This window comes from Ursus americanus, chromosome 34 (assembly GCF_024610735.1).
Source record: "Ursus americanus isolate L20-20 chromosome 34, mUrsAme1.1.p, whole genome shotgun sequence".
NCBI lineage: Eukaryota > Metazoa > Chordata > Mammalia > Carnivora > Ursidae > Ursus > Ursus americanus.
In genome coordinates, this window is record NC_142160.1 from 28,041,039 (window position 1) to 28,049,317 (window position 8,279).

The window sequence follows — 8,279 nt, forward strand, 5'->3', positions numbered from 1 at the left end:
ATTTATCTCTAGTAAAGCTTTTCTTAAAAAGTCATGTTATCATATATACAACATAAAATTTGCCATTTTAACCATTTTTAAGTGTACAGTTCAGTGGTATGAAGTACATTCGATCATTTTTCATCATCCCAAGCTGAAACTCAATACCCGTTAAACAATAATTCCCATTTTCCCCACCCAGGCCCCTGGTAAGCACGGTTCCATTTAATGAGTGACTACTCTAGGTCCCTTATATAAGTGGAGTCATTCAATGTTTGTCCTCTGTGTCAGGGTGTTAGTGTAATGTCTTCAAGGTTTATTCACGTGGTAGCATGTATCGGAATGTCATTTGTTTTTAAGGCTGAATAATATTTCGTCGAATGCATATCCCACACTTTGCTTATCCATTTATCCATTGATGGACATTTGGGTTGTTCCCATCGTTGCCTATTGTGAACAATGCCACTGTGAACAAATACCTGTTTGGGTTCTTGCTTTCAGTTCGTTGGGGTATATCCCCACAAGTGAAACGGCTGGATCATATGGTAATTCTAAGTTTAAATTTTTGAGACTCTGCTATCCCATTTTTCATAGTGATAGCATCATTTTACATTCCCACCAGCAATATATAAGTGTTCCAATTTCTTCACATCCTCATCAACACCTGTTATTTCCTGTTTTTTTCCCTCAACAACCATTCTAATGGGTATGAAGTGGTATCTCATTGTGGTTTTTGATTTGCATTTCCCTCATGGTTACTGATATGGAGCATCTTTCCCTGTGCTTTTTGTCCATTTGTATCTCTTCTTTGGAGAATCTATTCAAGTCCTTTGTCCATTTTTTAAAAACTGGGTTGTACTTTTTTTGTCATTGAATTGTAGAAACTCTTTATATATTCTGGATATTAATACCTATCAAATAGATGATTTACAAGTAGTTTCTCCATTCTGTGGATTGTCTTTCCAGTCTGTTGATATGTCCTTTAATGCACGCACAGAAACATTTCATTTTGATAAAGGCCAATTTATCTATTTTTCTTCTATTGCCGCTGGTTTTGGTGTCATATCCAAGAAATCACTGCCAAATCTAATGTCATGAAGATCTTCCCCTATGTGTGCTCCTAAGAGTATTATGGTTTTAGCTCTTACATTTCGATCTTTGATCCATTTTGAGCTAATTTTTCCATACGGTTTCATTTTTTTGCATGTGGATATCCAATTTTCCCAGCACAATTTGTTGAATAGACTGTCCTTTCCCCCACTGAATGGTCTTTGCTCTCTCAGTGAAAATTTTTTCAGCATATATGGAAAGGTTTATTTCTGGGCTCTCTATTCTACACAATGTTTGCCTTTTATGATAATTCAATAATATGATGCACCAAGATGGTGCTTTCTACTCCAAAAGAGAAAGAAATTGCTTTTCCTGATAATTATGAGTTTCTAGCGTGAGAAAATGCATATCTTTAGTTACTTCCTTTTCTCTTTAGGATTTTTTTTTTACTTTTTATTTTTAAATAATTATACATTCACAAGAAGTTACAAAAATAGTACTGAAGTCCCATGTACCCTTCATCCAACTTCCCCCAATGGTGTATCTTACTTGTCTATAGGGAAATACCAAAGCCAAGAAATTGACATTAGTTTAATCCCAGATAGTATTCATATTTCATCAGTTTCGAATGTACTCATGCATGTGTGCGTGTGTGTGTGTGTATGTGGTCCTTTGCACTTTTATCACACATGTAGATTCATGCAACCACCACCCTAATCAAGACATGGAACAATCCCACCGCAACGTTCCTTCATGCTACCTCTTTATAGCTATACCCATCTCCCTCCCTTCTCACCCCCTCCCTAACCCCTGGCGATCACTAAATCTCTTCTCCATCTCTATGATTCTATCATTTCAAAAATGTTACACAATGTATGGAATATTTTGAGATTGTCTTTCTTCTCTCAGCCTTATTCACTTGAGATCCCTCCCAATTGTTGGATGTATCAACAGTGGTTTTTTATCGTTGAGTCTAATTCCATAGTATGGATATTCCTGTGTGTTTAACTACCCGTCCATCAAGGAACATTTGGGATGTTTACAATTTGAGGTTATTACAAATAAAGCTAATATGAACACTCCTGTACCTGCTTTTGTGTTGACAATAAATTTTAATTTCTCTGGGATAAATGCCCAGGAGTACAATGGTTAGATCATATGGTATGTTTAGTTTTATAAGAAACTGTTAAACAGTTTTCTAGGATGGCTGTACCACTTTACATCCCCACCAGTAATGTCTCAGGAGGTCCAGTCTCTCCGCATCATTACTAGCATTTGGTTATCGTGACTGTTTTTTATCTTAGCTGTTCTAACAGGTGTGTGGTGATACCATACTGTGATTCAGAAATGGGTTATAATTTGCCACATACCAGTTCAACTACTCTGCATTGCTCTCTTCTTCCTCTGAGTTCCACTTTCAACAGAGAAAACTCATTCCACATTCCCTTCCCTTTCCTCCCTTCATTATTCCTCGTGGGACCAAAGGAATGTGGAAAAGTGTCCCCATTTTCTCTCGGGTCATTAGGACTCTTAGGTCGTTACGACTCTAACCAAGCCTCAGTGATGGCCTTGCCATCATTTCAGCACTGGCCCCGCAGTCAGCAGGGAATGAAGGAAAGATGCCACGGCCAGAGGGCTACGGCAGGGGGCAAGGCTGTCCTTCGTGTCTGTGTAGATTCGTTTTCTAGTCCCTGAGCAGGTTGTTTTGCTTTCTGCTGCTTGGGGAGAGAGGGAAATGTAAATGTACTCACTGTTGGTTAAGCCTCCTGGACGGTAAAAACAAAGGCAGTTCCCTTGCTTTTTTCCTAAATAATGTCAAATAACCCATTTGAGAGCTCTTCAAAGATGATCTGTCCATTTCAAAGACTTTTGAAGTTAGAAGGGGTCCTGGGCAAGACCCTCAATAAACGTCGCATCGCTTACATGCCTACTGTGTGCCTGGCTCTAGGAGGGGCACTGGGCTAGACCCCTGCTTGCGAATGAGCCAGACTGTCCATCTAGTGTCAGCAGAGGAGATTGGGGCAGGTCACGTGCTCAGGCAGAAAGGAACAAGTGGCTGCTGGGAGTTGTCGGGAGGACCCTGAAGCTAACTGCCAGGAATTGGGGACCTCAGTGATCAACTCACCCAAAGCTTCTCAAGCTTGAAGGAGGCTGAAAATCCTGTGGGATGCCTGCTAAAAACATAAATTCCCGGAACCCACCCCAGGTGAACTGAATCAGAACCTCTGGAGGAAGAATCCAGGAAACTGTGTTTTATTTTATTTATTTATTTTTTCAAGAAGCTGTGTTTTACCTTTGGGAGGTAATTGGGTTTAGATGAGGTCATGGGGGGGGGCCCTCCTGATGGGATTAGTGCTGTTATAAAAAGAAACACGAGACACTTGCATACACGGAAAATGACCATGTGAGGACACAGCGAGAAGATGGCCGTCTGCAAGCCATGAAGAGGACCCTCACCAGGAAGTGAATCAGCCAGCACCCTGAGCTTGGACTTCCAGCCTGCAGAACGGTGAGAAATCGGTTCCCGTTGTTTCGGTGCCCAGTCTACGGTACTGTGTTATGGCGGCCCGAGCAGTCTCATACAATAGGACTCTTAGAATTATCCCGGTTGAGAACCATTGACCCAATCAAGCCCTCTCATTTGACAGGTGAGGAGACGGAAGTACAGTGAAGTTAGAAACCTCGTCTGGTGTCCCCACACCTAGTTAACGTCCCGCTCATGACTGAGTCCCGGTTCTCTGACTTTTAGGCCAGGGCCCATGCTGCCCCCTCAAAGATGAGAAGTAAGTTTATCTGCACGTCAACTCTGGTTGATTGCCGGTGGCTGCCAAGAGGACGGTGTCAGGAAGGAGTCTGAGGACAACTCCAGGCTCAGGTGATGTGGGCACCATGACTGGTAGAGAGGGCACGTAGAGAGTAAGAAGCATCATGGTTTGGGTGGGAAACCTGGACTTGGGATCCGGCTACCCAGGTTGGTAAGGGCTCTTATCACTTGAGTTCGCCCACAACAGTACAACTTAAAGGTGTGGCCCATGCCAGCAGCAACCCCTGGGAACTTGTCAGTGATGTAAATTCCGGGGTCCTACCCAGCCTTGCTGGACTGGGATCCCTGGGAATGGGGCCTGTGATTCTGTGCCCAGGCTGATGCCCACTACAGCTTGAGAAGTGCTGCACTGGAGAACAAGGGTGATGGTTCCAGTGTCTCTGGGTGGTGACCGCGAGAAGATGTCATACGATAAAAACCGCTTTACAAACGTGGACAAGTCTCCGTCTCCCTAGCAGGAGTCTTAGTGCCGCAGGCTCGCTCTGCGTGTCGGTGCAGCGGCGGCCGCCCTGCCCGGCTCCCTTGGGTCTCAGTATTTAGCACAGCGCCTCTCCCATCTACTCCTCTGGTTGCATGTGGAACAAATGGAATCCCTCAGAGACCTCCTGAGAATGTCAGGATGTTTCCTCCAGCCCTCATCCCTCATAAGCAATGAAAACATGCCAGGGCTGTGTATTTTTAGGTCAGGACATCTGTATTTGCCAGCCCCCGAGCCCGCCTTCTAACCACGTGGCCCGCATTGTGCCACCACTATGCTCCCTTATTACAAACCCTTCCATTTTCTGTTAAGTAATGTGTTTGGAAGCCTGACTGAATTAGAGACAGTAAGTATTTGATTGCTTACATTATTTTGGTTCAAACATGGCTCAAGGCCCGGGACTAATTTATTTATTTTTATATGGTACATTTCTATTTCACTTGGGGATTTGCCACCCCCATTCTCTCTTCCAGCTGCTCTCTCTTCGCCCACCCACTCCCCTCGCCACCCTTCTTCCCCAGTCTGACTCTCTGGTGGGGTGGAAAGTTTGTGAAAGATGCCCCATCAGCAACCTCCAAGCCAGAGACTCCGCTCCCTGCCAGCGTGGTTCCCTCGCACGTTCCGCTGCCCACCCAGGGCCTCAGACCTGACAGGCAGAGACCACCTACCAGCGGCTCAACGAAGGCATGCGTTTTCACGAACTAGCCAGCCTGCTCCCTTCGGGTGCCCTGCTCCCTTTGGGTGTGAGTCTGAGCTTGCGAAGGGAGGACCCTTCTTCCAGGAGCCACTAAACCTGGACGCAAGGCTTGTGGCAGGTTCCTGCTGACCATCACCCTGGGGAGGAAAGCCAGCAGCATGGGCAAGACAGAATCAATATCCGATTACAGGTCCCCCGAGCCAAGCTGTCCCCTGCCTACCCCCCATTCGCAGAAACAGCCTGCTCTGCACATGCGATGGAAACTGTGTCCTGGCAAAACACAAAAAGTAAATATTTAAAGGGAAAAAAAGCACACACAAGGAAACAAAATGCCTTGCGTTTATGTTTCCATGGTCTGCCGCCAAGTACCTCCCAGCCTCTCCCGGCTGGTGTTCAGCGTGCCATATGGTTTGAGACCAGTGGATTAAACCCTCCACGGCTGTGAAAAACATCAGTCCATTTGGCCTGGCCTTTCTCTGCCGGCGTTTGTTGTTCATTTGCGAGTTTCTCACACCCCTCGGCCTTCTGCTGTCAGTGTGTTTACAGGTTTTAGATTTGTGATGGAATCTAAACACCACGCCACACAGAGCCTGCGGCAGAGCATCTCCAGGAGGACGGGAGGTGGCCCTAAGGCGCTCAAATGAATGTTTGTGAACAGGGTCCTAGGACATGGATGGTCCAGACCAAGCTCACATTTTGATGCTTCAGCGATGAATCCTCCCCCCATAACTCGGGCCAAAAAAAAAAAGGGTGATTTTCTGTGTTATCCCCCACTTGGCATCCTCCTGTGATGCTGCTGGCCCAGAGGCTTGAAGCGTGGGGCCTGCCAGGTGAGGGACAGAAAACCGGCCAGCACTGGGGGGAGCGGTACAAGAGAGGAGTGCTGGGTAAACCACGGCCGTCTAGAACAAAGCCCTGTCTGCTTCTCACTTGGGGATGGAACTAGACCCCTACGTTTTCATGTTGAAGATATTGTAATAAACTGTCATAGGAAATGAGATTAAAATATCCCCCAGTCTGGAGGGTGAAAGCACAGCCTCCGTGTGAGGATTAAGGGAGACAAGCAGGTGCAAGGGAATGCCGGTCCTGTTAAGGAAGCTAAGATAAGCAGTTGGAGTGTGATCTGCACGTCCAAACTGCACTTTCAAGCCCTGGGCTCATATCCTTTTCCCGCCATCCCTCATATTTTGCCTAGTGATTTCTACACGCAGAGCCATAGGGAGAAAATTCCGTTCTTATTTCTCCCTCAGCTCTATCCAGTTCATGCTGGGATTCTGTCCGATTCGGGCCTGTAACACATTGAGTTGGTTGTGGAAGATTATGTAGCAGGATTCGTAGGCGCCTGTTGGCTGCGGATATCTGGGTGGGCTAAGGAGCCAACAGATGTGTGTTCATCTTTGAAGACAGGGAAAGACATAATACAAACTCATTGCATTTATTTTTTTGCAGCTTCTAGCCTGGGTTCACAGAGAGGCTGTTGCTATCATGATTTGGAAGTTCCCTGATTTCGAAAGATAAGAAGTACACTTCTTCATTATAACAAATCATGCCTCAAAGTTGCATGATTATTGGAGCGAAGACTCTAGGGACCTGAAGACGTCTTTTCACCCTCACCTCTGGTCCTTTGGGTACTAACTTTCGATTTGGATAAAATGTCCTAACGTGTCAAAATGTGTCTGGCATCACTCACATAAGTGAGGGATATTTACAAGAGCGGAAGTGATTGGACATTAACCCTTGGGTATATCCTAGTAGCGAGGCTCACACTCTGAAAGGTAACACCAGGAGCCGACACCACCAACATGGCTACATAAGACTAGAACCAAGTGCCACAAACAGGGTAAGCCCCAGAGTGGGCATGAGAGACAAGTGAGGGAAAACCGAAGACAAGTGTCCCAGACCTGCGAGGAAAGCCCTGTTTTGACCAAAGCAAAGAAGCAGCCATCCTCCTGATGTTCTGAAGAGAGAAGCAATTTTAACTGTGAAACATATAAACTAGAAATGGAACACAACATTCTTTCGAAAAATACTAACATCATTCAAGGCTATAAATTTCCCTCAGTATAGAGATATGACCATAACTCAGGTTTCGATAGAAAGTGTTTTTCTTTTCCTTAATTTTGAGATAATTTATCATTTTTTAATTTAAATACAATTTAGTTAACATATAATGTATTATTAGTTTCAGGGGTAGAATTTAGTGATTCATCAGTTGCATATAACACCCAGTGCTCATTATATTAAGTGCCCTCCTTAATGCCCATCACCCAGTTACCCCATCCCCCACCCTTCTCCCCTCCAGCAACCCTCAGTTTGTTTCCTTTAGTTAAGAGTCTCTTATGGTTTGCCTCCCTCTTTTTTTATCTTATTTTATTTTTCCTTCCCTTCCCCTATGTTCATCTGTTTTGTTTCTTAAATTCCACATATGAATGAAATCGTATGGTATTTGTCTTCCTCTAACTGACATATTTCACTTAACGTAATACCCTCTGGTTCTATCCACATCATTACAAATGGCAAGATTTCATTCTTTTGATGACTGAGTAATATTCCACTGTATATATGAACCACATCTTTATCCATTCATCTGTTGAAGGACATCTCAGTTCCTTCCATAGTTTGGCTATTGTGGGCATTGCTGCTATGAATATTGGGGTGCATGTGCTTCTTATTTTCACTACATCTGTATCTTTGGGGTAAATACCCAGTAGTGCAATTGCTGGGTCATAGGGTAGCTCTATTTTTAATGTCTTGAGGAACCTCCATACTGTTTTCCAGAGTGGCTGCACCAGCTTACATTCCCACCAACAGTGTAAGAGGGTCCCCTTTCTCCACATCCATGCCAACATTTGTTGTTTCCCGTCTTGTTAATTTTTGCCATTTTAACTGGTATGAGGTGGTATCTCATTGTGGTTTTGATTTGTATTTTCCTGATGGCTAGTGATATTGAACATTTTTTCATGTGTCAGTTAGCCATTTGTATGTCTTCTTTGGAGAAGTGTCTGTTCATGTCTTCTGCTCATTTCTTGACTGGATTATTTGGTTTTTGGGTGTTGAGTTTGAGAAGTTCTTTATAGAGCTTAGATACCAGCCCTTATCTGAAATGTCATTTACAAATATCTTCTCCCATTCCGTGGGTTGTCTCTTTGTTTTGTTGACTGTTTCCTTTGTTGTGCATACATTTTTTTATCTTGATGAAGTCCCAAAAGTTCATTTTTGCTTTTCTTTGCCTTGCTTTTAGAGGCGTGTCT